General features: G+C 40.8%; 1 non-coding gene across 1 annotated transcript; it reads left to right on the forward strand.

Annotated features, from left to right (window-relative positions):
• Positions 1-15,465: 15,465 nt before the first annotated feature.
• On the forward strand, positions 15,466-15,572 carry LOC145168034 (small nucleolar RNA R71). Its single transcript, XR_013741629.1, has one exon. It is a non-coding gene; the product is annotated as a small nucleolar RNA R71 (small nucleolar RNA).
• Positions 15,573-15,880: the final 308 nt, after the last annotated feature.

Below are 15,880 nucleotides of genomic sequence, written 5' to 3' on the forward strand. Positions count from 1 at the left end.
ACGAGGACAAAGAGTATGTCCTCGACGAGAAGCTTAAGAAGATTGACATTGAAACTGCTACTGCCGATGAGATCGCGGCGTACGAGGCCCACGAGCGTGATGCCACGAAAGTCCATTGCATCATGCTCGCGACTATGACTGCTGAACTTCAAAAGTCCTATGAGGACAAGTACCCCTACGAGATGCATCAGGATCTGTTGGAACGCTACCACCAGAGCGCCAGGCAAGAAAGGTATGAGATCATCACTTCGATGATCACTACCAAAATGGGAAATGGAGAGTCTCTTACTGCCCATCTGCAAAAGATGCAGAGATATGTTGATCGCCTGCTGAAGTTGAATGTGAACTTCGATGAAGAGCTAGCAATTGACATTATCCTTCACTCATTGCCTTCCTGCTATAGCCAGTTCCGCATGAGCTATCATATGAATAAGGAAGAAGTAACCTTGAGCAAGCTTCAGGGCTTGTTGAGGACTGCTGAGATCAACCTCAAGGATAAATCTGTTGCATCACCTCCCACTCCAGCTGCTGCCCCTGTCTTGGCAATAGGGCAAGGGAAGGGTAAGAAGAGGAAGGTCTCCTCAAGGAGCCACCACAAGGGAAAGTCTCAAGATGGCACCTCTTCTAGTGGAACCAAAGTTGGTTCTCCTAAACCCAACTCAAACCCCAAGGAGGCAGAGTGCCACCACTGCCACAAGATAGGGCATTGGAAGAGAAGCTGCCCAGAATATCTGCAGGCCATCAAGGATGGAAAGATCAAGCCATCTTTCACAGGTATTTACACAATTAAATCTAATAGTTTGTCACATGCTACTTCTTGGGTTCTTGATACAGGATGTGGTTTTCACATATGTTCTGATTTGCAGGGACTAAGAAGAAATAGGGATGTGGAGCGTGGAAGGATGAATCTGATCATGGGAAACAGAAGATCGTCGCCTGTGACCAAGATTGGAGTTTATTCCTTAGGCTTAGTAATGGTTTAGATTTAAATTTGAATAATTGTTGCTATTCTCCAGATATGGCTAGAAACATCATTTCATTTCATGGTTTATATAAACAAGGCTTTAGATATTCATTTGATAATGAAAAGGGTTCTATTTATGCTTATTTTAATAATGTTTTATATTTTGAAGCATTGCCTTGTAATGGAATATATGAAACTGTGATGGTTGTAGACAACTTAGGAAATGATGTATTATGTGTGGATTCTTCCAATAGTATGGATAGAGCATGCTTGTGGCATTGTCGTCTTGGACATGTCAATAAGAAACACATAGCCCAACTCCAAAAGGATGGAGTGTTGGAGTCATTCGACCTTAGGGACGATGATGTATGCGAGTCTTGTTTACTTGGAAAGATGACCAAGTCACCCTTCACTGGCACTTGTGCGAGGGGTGAGGGTTTATTGGATCTCATACATACAGATGTATGTGGACCCTTTAGATCCACCACAAGGGACGCAAATCGCTTCTATGTGACTTTCACAGATGATTATAGCAGATATGGGTATATCTACTTGATCAAGCACAAGTCAGAAACCTTTGAAAAGTTCAAAGAGTTTAAACAAGAAGTGGAGAATCAATTGGGCAGGAAAATCAAGATGCTTCGATCTGATCAAGGTGCAGAGTACCTAAGTCTTGAATTCCACGACTACCTCAAGGAATGTGGAATAGTTTCACAATTAACGCCACCTAGGACACCACAGTTGAATGGTGTAGCTGAGAGGCGTAATCGAACCTTGCTAGACATGGTTCGTTCCATGATGAGTCGTGCTTCACTACCTATCTCTTTCTGGGGGTATGCCTTAGAGACTGCCGGCCATATCCTTAACTTAGTACCTACGAAGAAGGTTGCCAAAACACCTCACGATATGTGGACAGGGAAGGCTCCCTCGTTAGCACATATCAAGGTTTAGGGTTGCGAGGTTTTCGTAAGACGGGAAACTCACGACAAGCTCGAACCTCGTAGTGAGCGATGTATTTTCATCGGCTACCCACAGAAATCCTTTGGATATCTCTTCTACAGACCGAGTGACGATGTTGTCTTCATTGTGAGGAGAGGGGTTTTCCTAGAGCGAGAACTCATAAGCCAAGGAGACAATGGGAGGCAGATCGATCTTGAAGAGCTTCAAGAATCGAGCAATGAAGGAACCTCTAACACTGGCGCTCAACCCGAGGAGGAAACTCCAGTTGAACCGATTGACGAATCCTTACCTCTTAGACGTTCCGAAAGAGTTAGTGTTCCACCCCAGTTTTATGGTTTTCATATTACTATGGAAGGGGATACGTTCATTAGTGATAGTACACTAGTAAATATGGACGAACCTAACAGCTATAAGGAAGCCATGGCAGGCCCAGAGTCTGCAAATTGGAAAGAAGCTATGGATAGCAAAATCCAATCCATGTATGACAACCAAGTTTGGAATTTGGTTGACAATGTACCAGGTCGTAAGACGGTCGGGTGCAAGTGGATCTTCAAGAAGAAGACTGACGTGGATGGAAACGTGCACACTTATAAGGCGTGATTGGTTGCGAAGGGTTTCACTCAAACTCCTGGAGTTGACTACGACGAAACCTTCTCACCAGTTGCGAAGATAAAGTCTATCAGGGTGATGCTGGCCATTGCTGCATTTCATGACTATGAAATATGGCAAATGGATGTCAAAACCGCTTTCCTTAATGGAATGTTGGCTGAGGAAGTTTACATGGCTCAGCCAGAGGGTTTTGTCAATGCGAAGCATCCCAATAGAGTGTGTAAGCTTGAGAAGTCTATTTATGGACTTAAGCAAGCGTCTCGCAGATGGAATCTTTGTTTCGACGAGAAGGTCAAAGAGTTTGGTTTTCTGCGAAGCGAAGATGAGTCTTGTGTATATGTCAAAGCCAGTGGGAGTGTAGTAAACTTCCTCGTATTGTATGTCGATGACATACTACTCATAGGAAACGACATCCCGACACTGCAGGAGGTTAAGTCCTAGCTCGGGAAGTGCTTTGCTATGAAGGACCTTGGAGAGGCTTCCTATATTCTGGGAATAAGGATAGTGAGAGACAGAAGTAAGAGACTAATAGGACTTAGTCAGAACACTTACTTGGACAAGGTACTAAAACGTTTTAGTATGGAGAATTCAAAGAAAGGGGAGTTACCAATCCAAAGTAATGCCAAGTCGAGTAAGACTCAGAGTCCGAGTACTGAAGTCGAGATAGCAGAAATGAGCCGCGTACCTTACGCTTCCGCAGTCGGCTCGATCATGTACGCTATGACTTGCTCTCGCCCTGATGTGGCCTTCGCTTTGAGCATGGTCAGCAGATATCAAGGGAACCCTGGCAGAGCACATTGGATTGCAGTCAAGAATATTCTTAAGTACCTTCGGAGGACCAAGGAATGGTTTCTAGTCCTCGGTGGGAGTGATGACTTAAAGGTGCGAGGGTACAGCGACGCAAGTTTTCAGACCGACAGGGACAACTATCGTTCACAGTCGGGCTGGGTCTTTACCCTCAATGGAGGAGCAGTAACTTGGAAGAGTTCCAAGCAGGAAACTGTAGCTAATTCAACGTGTGAATCAGAGTACATTGCAGCAAGTGAAGCGTCAAAGGAGGCAATATGGTTGAAAAACTTCATTGGAGACCTTGGAGTTGTGCCAGCCATAAAGGAGCCCATGGAGATTTCCTGTGATAATGAAGGAGCGGTTGCCTTGACCAAGGAACCAAGAGATCACGGTAGATCTCGACATATCGACAGAAAATATCACTTTATTCGACATCGGGTGGAAGAAGGACTCCTCGTAGTGAAGAGGGTATCGTCAGAAGATAACCCAGCAGATCCGCTTACGAAGGGACTGAGCAGGGTTAAGCATTTGCAGCACGCTAGGAGCATTGGGCTAAAGGACGATATTAGTTTAGATTAGATAGTTTGGAAACATGTAATAGATAAGTTGTTATTAACATTTGATGATTAAATAAAGGAGTATTATTTATTAGTAATGTTACTGTCTTATGTTAATATTTTACCTATTGTTTCATTTTGCATGTTTTGACTTCCTGAATAATTAAGTTATTTGATAATAGTCGAATTATTCGAATGGTCCACAGTCGTTCATATGTTGGAAGTAGATATGATTGAAGACTATCATGAATTGGTGTGTAGATTGTCTAAAGTGTATTAGACATAGCAAAGGTTTGCTACAACGTTCATGAGTGCTTATGAACTTGATTGAGCATTGGAATAAACCCACACTTGCTGGAATCACTTCATGGAATTTATCACGAGTGATCGCAAGATGGTAATATCATATGGTCTTAAAACCTAGATATATGGTTTATTGTTTGTTAATTGGTTATGCGTTGATAATGCGCAAACGCATCAGTAACTTGATGTTATAAAACACATTGTTGTGTGTGATTTGATTAGTGGATAGTAGATGCATATAAGTCGAAGTTTATCTGTTCCTTTTATCTTAAGAGGGTAAAAGCGATATCAGGGCCCCTCGATGATTTGATTTGACTTATGTGTCGGGCCCGGTTAGGACTGAATTGATGTGTTCAATTAAGTTCTATGTCAAATGAATCTGAGATCGAGAAACCAATTGCAGGACAATAAGTATGACCATGTTCCATGTAATTGTCCGCACGATATCTAGAATAGAGGATTATACGATCCCTTATCTGAAGGACAGGATACTGATAAGATCAGAGTTTGACAGTGTCTTTGAGAGCTACGATTGCTAATCGGATTGTGTTTGCATCTATAGTTACTAGACTTATCCAAGTAGGAGACTGTTGGATTAGTGTCTAAGCCCGTAACTATATTTGGTAAGTACTTGACCCGGTTGTGCATGGTCCTTTTGGGTTGCCTTCACCATAGCAACTTGACAGATTCATTTATATAGAGAGAAGAGATATTATTATATTAATATGTTATAAGAATAATATATTAAAGGAATAATAATATTATTTAATTAATATTAGTCATAAATTAATTATGAATTAATTTGGTGACTAAAAGAGGTTAATTGAATAAAGGGGCTTAAACTGTCAAATGTGTGATAGTTGTGTTTTTTTGGGCTATGAATCCTTATGGATATTAGGGTGGCCAAATTTTAGGGTTAGGATATCTTAAATTCGTCCAAGCCTCATATCTAGAAGGATCCTTGGATTGCTTAGGGCCTAAGTTATTCAATTAGGGTTAAGGATGTAACCCTAGTAGCTCATAGTATAAATAGACCCTACGGGTGAGGGAAATCGGCCACTCTTGTAAGATTGAAACCCTAGAGCCGATTTTCTCATCCCTCCTCTCTCTCCAAATCATCCTCTTGCTAGTTGGTGTTTGTAAGCCATTAGAGGAGTGACAATTGTGACTCTAAGCTCCAAGAACAAGAAGATTCAAGCAAGCAACTTAAGGTATGCTTCTAGATCTGATTTCATGTGTTATGATTCAATTGTTATCTCTAGATCTAGCATTGTAAGCCTTGGAAACATTGCATGTTCAATTAGAGAAACCTAGATCCAAGCATTAGGGTTTGCATGTGCACATAGGAAAGTTCTTATGGCTCAAACCCATCATACACAATCCACTGTTTTAGGCCCTAACTTTTGTACCTTAGGCGGTGGTACTACAACTTTAGCTAGGCACCCCCACACTCGTAAGTACTTATGTGATGGCTTTCTTCCCATCCAAAGTTCATACGGTGTTTCATTCTTTTCTTTGCGAGGTATCTTATTTAGAAGATAGTTAGACGACAAAATAACTTCCCCCCACATTGACTAGTTTACACCCGAACTAATTATCATGGCATTGACCACTTCTTTCAAGGTACGGTTCTTTCTTTCAGCAATTCCATTGGATTGAGCTGAATAGGGTGATGTGAATTCATGACGAATTCCATTTTTCGCACAAAATTCAGCATAAGGAGAAACATATTCTCCACCCCTATCACTTCTAACCACTTTAATTCTCTTGTTGAGTTGATTCTCAACTTCATTTTTGTACAAGACAAACTTGTCTATTGCTTCATCTTTACTCTTAAGTAAATATATGTAGCAATATTTTGTGCTATCGTCGATGAATGTAATGAAGTATTTGTTCCCACCTTGAGTAGGAATTGACTTTAAATCACACACATCAGTGTGAATTAAATCAAGAGGTTCGGTGTTTCTTTTGATTGTTTGGAAAGATAATCTTGTTTGTTTGGCTTCAACACATGTAGGGCATTTGTGATTTGAGTCAATATTAAGTTTTGGTATGTATTCTAGTTTAATTAATCGCTTAATAGAATTGTAATTTACATGTCCTAAGCGACCATGCCAAACATTTGAACACTTAAGCAAATAAGCAGAACTAGAGCTTGTATTATTCATTTTGTTTGTCACCATTACATTCAATTTGAACCTGTCATTCAAGGCATATCCTTTTCCCACAAACATACCATTTTTTGGACAAAACAAACTTGTCCGACTCAAACACTAGCTTAAAACCAAATTGGTTCAACAAACCACCCGACACTAGATTCTTACGAAGTTCAGGAACATACAAAACATCCCTAAGCTTCACTTCTTTCCCCGAAGTCATTTTTAGAATGGCATCACCAACACCTTTGATATCCGCGGTAGCTGCATTTCCCATGTAGAGCTTTTCACCATCTTCAACTTCTTTGTAGGTGTTGAAAACACTCTTGTCATGACACACATGACGAGTAGCCCCCGTGTCAATCCACCACTCATTTGAATTTGTATTCATGAGATTCACTTCAGAAACCATAGTCATGAGATCAGTAATCATGGCCACCAACTCCATGTTATCATTCACCATGTTTGCTTGGTTTTCCCTCTTAGGTTGCGGGCACTCCGAAGCCTTGTGACCCGGTTGGCCACAGTTGTAGCACTTGAACTTCTTCTTGAAAGTTCCTGCCTTGGGGCCTAGGTTTTTGCCCTTTTCTTTCCCTTTGTGAGGTCCCTTGCTTTTGCTCTTGGAAGTTTGACCAGCTTCCACCATATGAAGCTTAGAAGATTCAACTTCACTGCCCTTCTTCAAGGCCGTTCGATTGTCTTCTTCAATGCGAAGACGCACCACCAGTTCCTCCACAGACATCTCCTTTCGCTTATGCTTAAGGTAGTTTTTGAAGTCTATCCAACCAGGAGGAAGCTTTTCAACCATTGATGCAACTTGGAATGACTCATTAAGATCCATCCCTTCTGCATTGTTATCATGTATGATGACCTGAAGGTCTTGGACTTGACTCATAACAGATTTTGAGTCAACCATTTTGTATTCCAAGAACTTAGCAACAACATGCTTCTTGGTTCCAGCATCTTCTGTCTTATACTTCCTTTACAAAGACTCCCATAGTTCCTTAGCAGTTGCAATTTTACAATAAACATTGTAAAGTGCATCAGTCAGCCCATTCAACACATAGTTGCGGCACAGAAATTTTGAATGCTTCCATGCATCCACTGCATTCACAGATTGAGCATCAGCCTGCCCCTCAGCAATTACAGGAGCAGTTTATGTTAGTAATCGAGCCAGGTTCAAGGTGGTCAAGTAGAATAGCATCTTCTGTTTCCACCTCTTGAAGTTCATACCAGAAAATTTTTCAGGTCTCTCAGCATGATTAGCCATGATGTTTGGAACCGGTGTATTTGGGTTCACAGCAGGGTTAGCACCAACAACAGGAGTTCCAGTAGCAGCGGGAGTTCCAGCCATTCTGAAAGAATGTAACCACAGTTAAATAGATTACAGGAAAAACCGATACAAAATCGATTTAGAATAAAAGAAAAGAAAAACAAAATGATTAGAACAAAGAATGATTTTGTTTAAGACTGTTAGTGTAATGTCTTCGTTTTCCTCTTTGAAAGCTTCCTGTAAAGAAAAGATTAGCAGCAAACGATGTGGCTGAGGCTCGAGTTGGACTCGATTTCCTTAAACAGATTCGCCGTCTGTTCCCAGGGTACAACAACCTTAACAGTATTGTGTATTGCCGGATATTTGTCTGAAATGATCGCCAGAAGCAGGAGTACAGAGAAGGAGGAAGAAGAAGAGTATTTTCATTCGTGTGTTTGAATGAGACGGCAAGGTCTTCTTTTATAATTGAATCGTGTAATGGAAACAAATCACTAATTGATTGAGCGTTTAATGCCAATAAATGTCATTAATTACGCAAATAATGCATCCGTTACAGAATTCAAAAATAGGGACCAAAACTGGCGCGCGCTCGAGTTTTCGGAGCTGCATTCGTGTCCGCAGGTCGCGCCCATGCACTAGTTCGGTGTTTTTGGTCTACGAAATCCAAGATTTGCACCCCCTACATGCGGGTAGGAATTATAGTAAAACCATATACACAAGCTTGTAAGCCTTTCATGCATTCAAGCTTATAAACCTTATTTGGTTTGGTCTTTCTACCAGTGTGGGATTCATTCCCACATTCCTCTCTTTTTGCTAAACTTATTCTCAAATACCCATCTTTGAGTATTGATATCTCATTCACATATACTCTATTTTGGACATATAATATATCGTTTCGAAGTCCTCGTGGAGGAGAACACAAACCCACTTAGAGTTAGTTATATATACAACGTATGTATATATTTATATATGTCCAAAGTTAGTAAAAATATAAATATTTATACTAAATTTTCCAACAGTGAAAACTGGAGTTCACAGAATAATTCTTCTCTACAAGTCTCAATGCATGGAATCTTCACTTTTACTCTTAATTCATTAAGACTCTTTTTAAGACCCATTTTTAATGAACTATTTCTTCTCTCATACGGACGTCATCCCACACTAATCAAAGATATTGGGCTTCAATTCTTTTCTCTAAAATTCACGGCTTCTCTCGCTCTCTCTTTTTTCTATCGATACTCTAATAATTATGCGAACAAAACAAACATTGGTGGAAAATAGAAACAAACATCACACATTCGGTTATAAGTTTTAAAACATACCAAATAAAAACACACAAAATAAAACACACCAAAATAACTAAGAAAAGAAAATGACTAAAAATAAAAATAAAAAGGATAAATATCAATAATCATCTGCATCATCTTTCGTCCCACTCAGCCCAGTTCCATCTCCTTGTTGCGACCAAAGCTTCTCCCAGGTTGGAATATATGGATAATGAGGAGGCATGGTGGGTGGTCTCTCGATGTGAAAATGATAAAATAAGACATCCATGGATTCGTTATGATAATTTACACTGCCACGAAGATTATCCAAATATGTACCAACCCGACTTTGAAACGGGTCGGTTGGTACCCCACTCTCAAATGATTGAGGTTGTTGTTGTTGTTGGCCCCTATCACCTCGAGCTCTCACCTTCCTTCGCACCCTTGGCCTCGGTTGTTCTTCAGGTGGATCAACTTGTTCCCCCGCATTCTCACCCACAATACTCCAATGCATGCCTATATTAACGACAACATTCATTGCTTCCAAGTAACCGATTGTAAGATTGGTATGCTTGACGCATGTTAGAGTACGCATCACTCTTGGCACGAATACTCCATACGAATTTGCCAATCGGGTTACAAAATGCCCTCCCGCGATAGGACTCCCAGCTCGTGACGTTATCGCGTTACTTGCCAAATATTGTGCAAGAAAAGAAGGACTATTGCAGCAAACGGTTGGTGTGATGATGCTCCGTATAAAAAAGTTCAAAATTGTTACTTTATCACCATGTTTTTTTGATTAATCGAAAATGTCACTAGGCAGTAGATGAAACGATGAATTGGAGACCGGATTTGGTTTTCCTGTGATACCCCGGAATGAAAATCGCCATTTGCAATTGTCTTCCAAAATCCATACCCATTTATACCTTGAGAGTAATCTCGAGCGGATGATCGTAAAAACCTATCAAAAATGGGAGACATTCTTTCTTGTTTTTCGTACAAGCCCATTCTCCAAGCAAACTCGGCCAAGCTACACTCACGATATTGACCACCGATACGAAAAACCAAGGCATGCGCATAATAAGGATCAACCGTGTTTTCCTCAAAAGAAACCGTTGAGAAAAACTCCACACACAATTCCTTGAAAACTTCTTCCTTAATTGAAAATAAATTCCTCCATCCGTTACAAGTGAAAGATGCCCCGTTGTCAAAAAATGTCTTTGGAGATACGGATTCAATCTCTCTGACATCCCAATATCATTCAGCTTGTTCCAATCTATGGTTGCTGAGATGGCAAACTCACAATTGTAAAGCCAACCCAACTTGTTCTTGTAGTTATTTAACATTTCTTGTGGAAGATCATTAGGAAATTCATAAAACGGGTGTAGGCTTGAAACATTCCTTTATTGTTGTAAAGAAGCTACTCTTGGACCCATAATATATGCATTATAACCAGCAAACAAACCCAAAACGAAAGCCACAGATCAAATAATAAGCAGAAAATCAAAAAAAGTTGTGAACCCAGAATTCACGTCGTGAGCTCTAAGGCCACATCGTGAGTCGTGAACAAAGTCTGCCATCGGTCGATTAGAAGGACAAATCGAACTATAATCAATGATGGGGGTTGCTTAGGCTGTGATTCTAAGTGGAAATATCCTACATGCAGCAACTAAATTGAAACATTTGGAACCAATTTCCACATTTGACCCTCAAGAACAACCTTAACTCTAAATGCACAAAATTAGTAAAATTAAAAGGATTAGAGTGTGGAGATCTTACCGAAATCGAAGATTAAACATGAAATCGAGAGAAGTTTGAATAAATTCGGTACAAAAGCGAAGTGTGAGGACAACTTCTTCCAGTCGTTCGTGAGTTTAAAGTAACAGTTTAAAGTAATAGTCAAATGTTTGAAGTCAGGTATAAAATGGTCCCCCGTGCTTTTTATATCTCATGTCGTGAGGGGTGAACCTCACGTCGTGAGATGTAAACTGATTAAAAAAAAGCGGCAATTTTATTTTCCACGTCGTGGGGCTTAATCCCACGTCGTGGTTTCGAAGTTTTTGACCAAAAACATTAATTTTCTTAAAAACAATTAACCACTCTTGAATTTAACCTCACACTTGATTTTTTTACTATCTATTAAGATTAAGATGACTATGATGATGACTGATCCTAAAACTTAAATAAAAAATGCAAAACTAAAAGAAAAATGAAAATGCAAACCAAGCTCGGGTTTCCTCCCAAGAAGCGCTTCTTTTTATGGAGTCATGAGTCGGACTCCATGCCGCCATATGTTGTACTAGTTGGAGGTATGATATCAATTTGCACTTTTTGTTCCTTCAATCTTTTCTTGTAAGCTTGCACCCTTCTTAAGTACGCCTTTTTAGAATTCTCCTTCTTTGTTTTGGTATCGCCTTCCTCGTGCTTCCGCTTCACCCCTTTTGTAACATCCCAAATTTCAAGGCCAAAAATTTCATTTTTAATTAAGTAACTAATAAATAGTTTACCAAAAACATTGCCAATATCATATCAATTTATAAAAACCGTAACAACGTGTCTCAAACCATTTCATCAATAGTAATAAATATCAGAGTACAATCCCAGAAAACTCAATGCGGAACTCATGTGTGTATGTGATGCGCTGCTACACCGCCGGCTCCTTCCCCTTGGATGAAGAGGTACCTAAAACCAAAACTGAAACTGTAAGCACAAAGCTTAGTGAGTTCCCCCATCATACCACATACCATACAGTCACATAGCATACATACTGCCGGGCAATTCTGGGGTGCCCGACCTACCCGGTCCGGCCATTCTAGGGTGCCGACCTATCCTGTCAAGCAGTTCTGGGGTGCTGACCTACCCATGTCAAGCCATTCTGGGGTGCTGACCTACCCATGTCAAGCCACTCTGGGGTGCTGACCTACGCTTCGGTCCTAACAACCGAACTCCGGGGACTATTTCACCCCCTACTACTACTATCACACATATCATAACATAATCATACTGTCAGGCATATCTGGGGTGCCCGACCTACCCTTCGGTCCCTACGACCGAGATACGAGGACTATTTCACCTCCTACTAGTACCACATAATAACATAGCATAAACATATTGTCAGGCATATCTGGGGTGCCCGAACTGCCCTTCGGTCCTAGCAACCGAACTTGGGGACTATTCCCCTCATACTACCACTATCACATATAACATATCATGCTAGCACATAAACATATCAGGTAGTAGCAAACCTAGATGAATATCACAAAGACAATCATCTAACATACAACTCCTACTGGTGGGCCGTCATTGTGGCCGTAGACCCACCACTACTGGAAGGTAACTCACCTTACTGTCGCGTAATGTCTGCACTGATCTCGGTATGGAAATCGACTCTCCCCGACTCCTCAATCCCTACAAGAAAACTCTTCTAAATTATCAACTCATACTCGTAACCCTTACAAGGGTCACTCAATCCCAGTCAATGTCAAAGTCAAATCCATGGCCAAAGTCAACTTTTGGTCAAAGTCAACATCTGGTTGACTCGACTCATCGAGTTGGCCCACCAACTCGTCAAGTCCCTATATCCACAAAATTCCATAACCCCGTTCCTACTCGTCGAGTCTATCAAGAGCTCGACGATTTTGCCTTCAACAACACATCAGAAAATCTTCAATCGAATCGTCGAGTTCGTTCTTGAAATCGCCGAGTTCATCTTCATCCATAAGAAGATGTTCAGTCTATGATTCGCCGAGTTCCCATTGAAGTCGCCGAGTCCGTCTTCATAAGTTGGGAGATTGCCTTGGACTCGCCGAGTCCAATGATTTCCAGGTCCAAGACAAACCCCTAGCAGGCTGAGTGTTCCTTATACTCAACCAAAACCATTCCCAGATGTCATTTTGGGGAAAACAAAAGTGTCCCGACTCGCCGAGTCACCCAAGTGACTCGCCGAGTCCCTCTTTGTCCAAGACTATATAGTCGATTATACTGGGTCTTAATGCATCCAAATCATAGATCTGACCTCCTAGGGTCCCTTTTATACGTAAAGCTACGAACTTGATGTCCATGCATGGGGTTTTTGGCTCAAAAGGCTATAAAATGGGGTTTATAAGATGCATGGGCTTCCCATGGCCATAAGGTTGGCACCTTTATGCCATGGGAACCCTCAATGGTTCCAGATCTGAAGCTAACACTACACAATATGAGCCAAACCCAAAGGTGGCTTAGAAATGTCCCAAAAATGGCAAGATCCAAGTCTTAAAGGAGATCTATCAAATGATAAGTCAAGGTTCAAGCTTTTTACCTTGAATGAACTAGAAATAGAGCAAAATCTCTGGATCCACTTGCTTCTTCAAGAACTCCCAAGCTTCCACTTCTTCCTTCAACTTCAAACGCACACACAAAAGGCACCAAAATCCTCAAGAACACACAATAAGGGCTAGGGTTTCGAGTTAGGGTTTTTTGGAAGTGAGAGGGGCGATGGAGGCTGGTTTGGGACGAGTTAAGTTGTTTAAATAGGGTGCAAACCCTAAATATTAGGGTTTTGTCCAAAAAGCTCATACTTGTCGAGTCGGTCTTCCGACTCGTCGAGTAGGTCACTTAAACCCCGATCAAAAGTCGAGTCTACTCGACGAGTTGGGCCTCCAACTCGCCGAGTCCCAGAGTAAATTGCAACATTTTCTTGAATTTAAATACGTACTAGGAATCGGGTGCTACACCTTTATTCCTCACAGGAAGTTTAGGTTCTCCTTTTTCTTTTTCTTGTTCCCTAGCTTCAACATCCACCTCATCCAAAGTAGGCTTGCTTAAGTCTTGTGTAATTTCACCATCAGTTACTTCTTCATCATCACTTGAGATCAAAGTTTCTTCACTTCCTTCATTCACTTGGGACCTAGGTGTTGTAAAGGCGAAAACTTCAAAGAACATTGGAATTTATGCTCTTGGCTTCGTACGCTTGACTTGTTCTCTTGTATGAATTTCTTCTTCCATCAATTTTTCTAAGTCCTCAATCTCATTATCTTCATCCATATTGAACACTACATTTTGAGCGTTATCCTTCTTGAATCCATCTTCAACTCCAAATGTCATCTCCTCATGTCCCACTCGCAAGGTAAGCTTGGACTCACGAATATCCACCAAGGCTCGCGCGATTTCTGGTAATGGGCGTCTAAGGATAATAGGGACATATTCATCCTCCTTCATATCTAGCACCACAAAGTCGATTTGAAAAATAAATTTTCCTCCTCAATTATGCAGCGAGGATGAGTCACCGAACGATTTTACTTATGACTTGTCATCCTTGTAGCCTTCAATTCTGGAAGGTTGAGCTTTTGGTAAAACGAATATGGCATTAAATTAATACTCGCTCCAGAATCGGCTAACACAAATGTCTTCGTGTTATTTCCAAACTCACATGGAAGTGTAAGGCGTCCAGGATCTACCATTTTCTTTGGTATTCCCTCCATAATAACCATGGAACTTTGCTCACTAAGAACTACCTTGGAAGTCTTCTCTAATTGTTGGCGAGTGTCGAGTAAATCTTGAAGAAATTTTGCATATTCGGGAACTTTGACTAAGGATTCAATAAATGGAGTATTGATTGGAATACCCTTGACTTGTTGCATAAACGTTTTATGTTCTTGTTCCAAAGGATGCACTCTGGCTCGATAAGGAAATGGTAAAGGAGGTTGATAAGCTTTAACACAAGATTTTTTTTTGCCCAGACCGAGCCCACGTTGTGAGGGTTGAATCCTCACGTCGTGAGGTTGGTGTTTCAGCACCATTTTTTTCTTTGATTTTCGTCTGCTTTGGATGTGATTCAGGTTGCTTTGGTTCTTCTTCTAATGCCTCCAAGAACTAAGAAATAGTGTATTCTTCAGTGGTTATGGCCATGACATGTGGTTGTGGTTTATTATCGGGATTTTTAGGAGGTAACCGTTCGTTAACAAATGTAGTTAATTGCCCGAGTTAAGACTCAATATTTTTAATGGACACTTGATGATTTATCATGGTGGCATCAGTTGCATCGTGGCGTTTTTCAGAAGCTTCCATGAACCTATGAAGCATTAACTCTAAGTCCACATTTTTCTCGGGTTGTGGTTGTTCATTTTGGTAAAAGCCCCGGCCGGTTTGTCTATATTTTTCTTCTTTTTGCTTCTTGTACTCCTCATACGGAAACCATTCCTTCTTTGGCTTTCTCCAATCTTCATCAAATCGGTCTCCACTTGACTAACAAACTTTAGCTTTCTTATTCTCGTTCTCTTCTAAATGGAAATACTTTGTCAAATGTGGCTCATTGCAATTTTCACAACCCACACGTATTGTGTGTATGGATTGGTCCATCTTTGACATTCTTCGATCCATGTTACTTAACATTGCCAAAACAATCACCATGTCTTCCAAAGCATCATTTTCGATTCCTTTTGCTCCGTTATTACGAGGGTTGTGGTACTCATGTGAATGCTTTGAAAATTCTTCGATTAATTTCTTAATTTCAGCGGGATTCTTCTTTGTTAAATTTCCTTGAGAATCAAGGAGTTGCCTTGTCGTTACGTTCACCCCATCGTAGAAGATCAAGACTTCTTGTTGCTCGTTTAGATCATTTTGGGGTCATTTCCTTATTAACCCCATATATCGTTCCCATGCCTCATACAAAGACTTCCCCACTTGTTGCTTGAAATTGGCTATGGCTTTCTTAAGTTTAACAACCTTGGATGGTGCGAAAAAATTGTTGGAGGAATTCTTCACGCATCTGCACCCAAGTGGTGATTGTACCTGGTGGAAGTGCCTTCAACCAATCTTTTGTTGCTCCTTTGAAGGTAACTGGAAGCATTCTCAACAACACCATTTCTCCCGGTACATTCGGATTATTAAAGTAATCGGCGATGTCATTGACTTCATCGAGGTGTTTGTATGCATCTTCATGATCTTTTCCGGAGAATGGAATATCATTTAGCGCGGAAAGGATGTGTCTATTAAGCTCGAAGGTGGCGGTAGCAGGAATTGCGGAT

The sequence above is a fragment of the Lactuca virosa genome, chromosome 3 (assembly GCF_052849685.1).
Source record: "Lactuca virosa cultivar CGN04683 chromosome 3, Lactuca_virosa_CGN04683_v6, whole genome shotgun sequence".
NCBI lineage: Eukaryota > Viridiplantae > Streptophyta > Magnoliopsida > Asterales > Asteraceae > Lactuca > Lactuca virosa.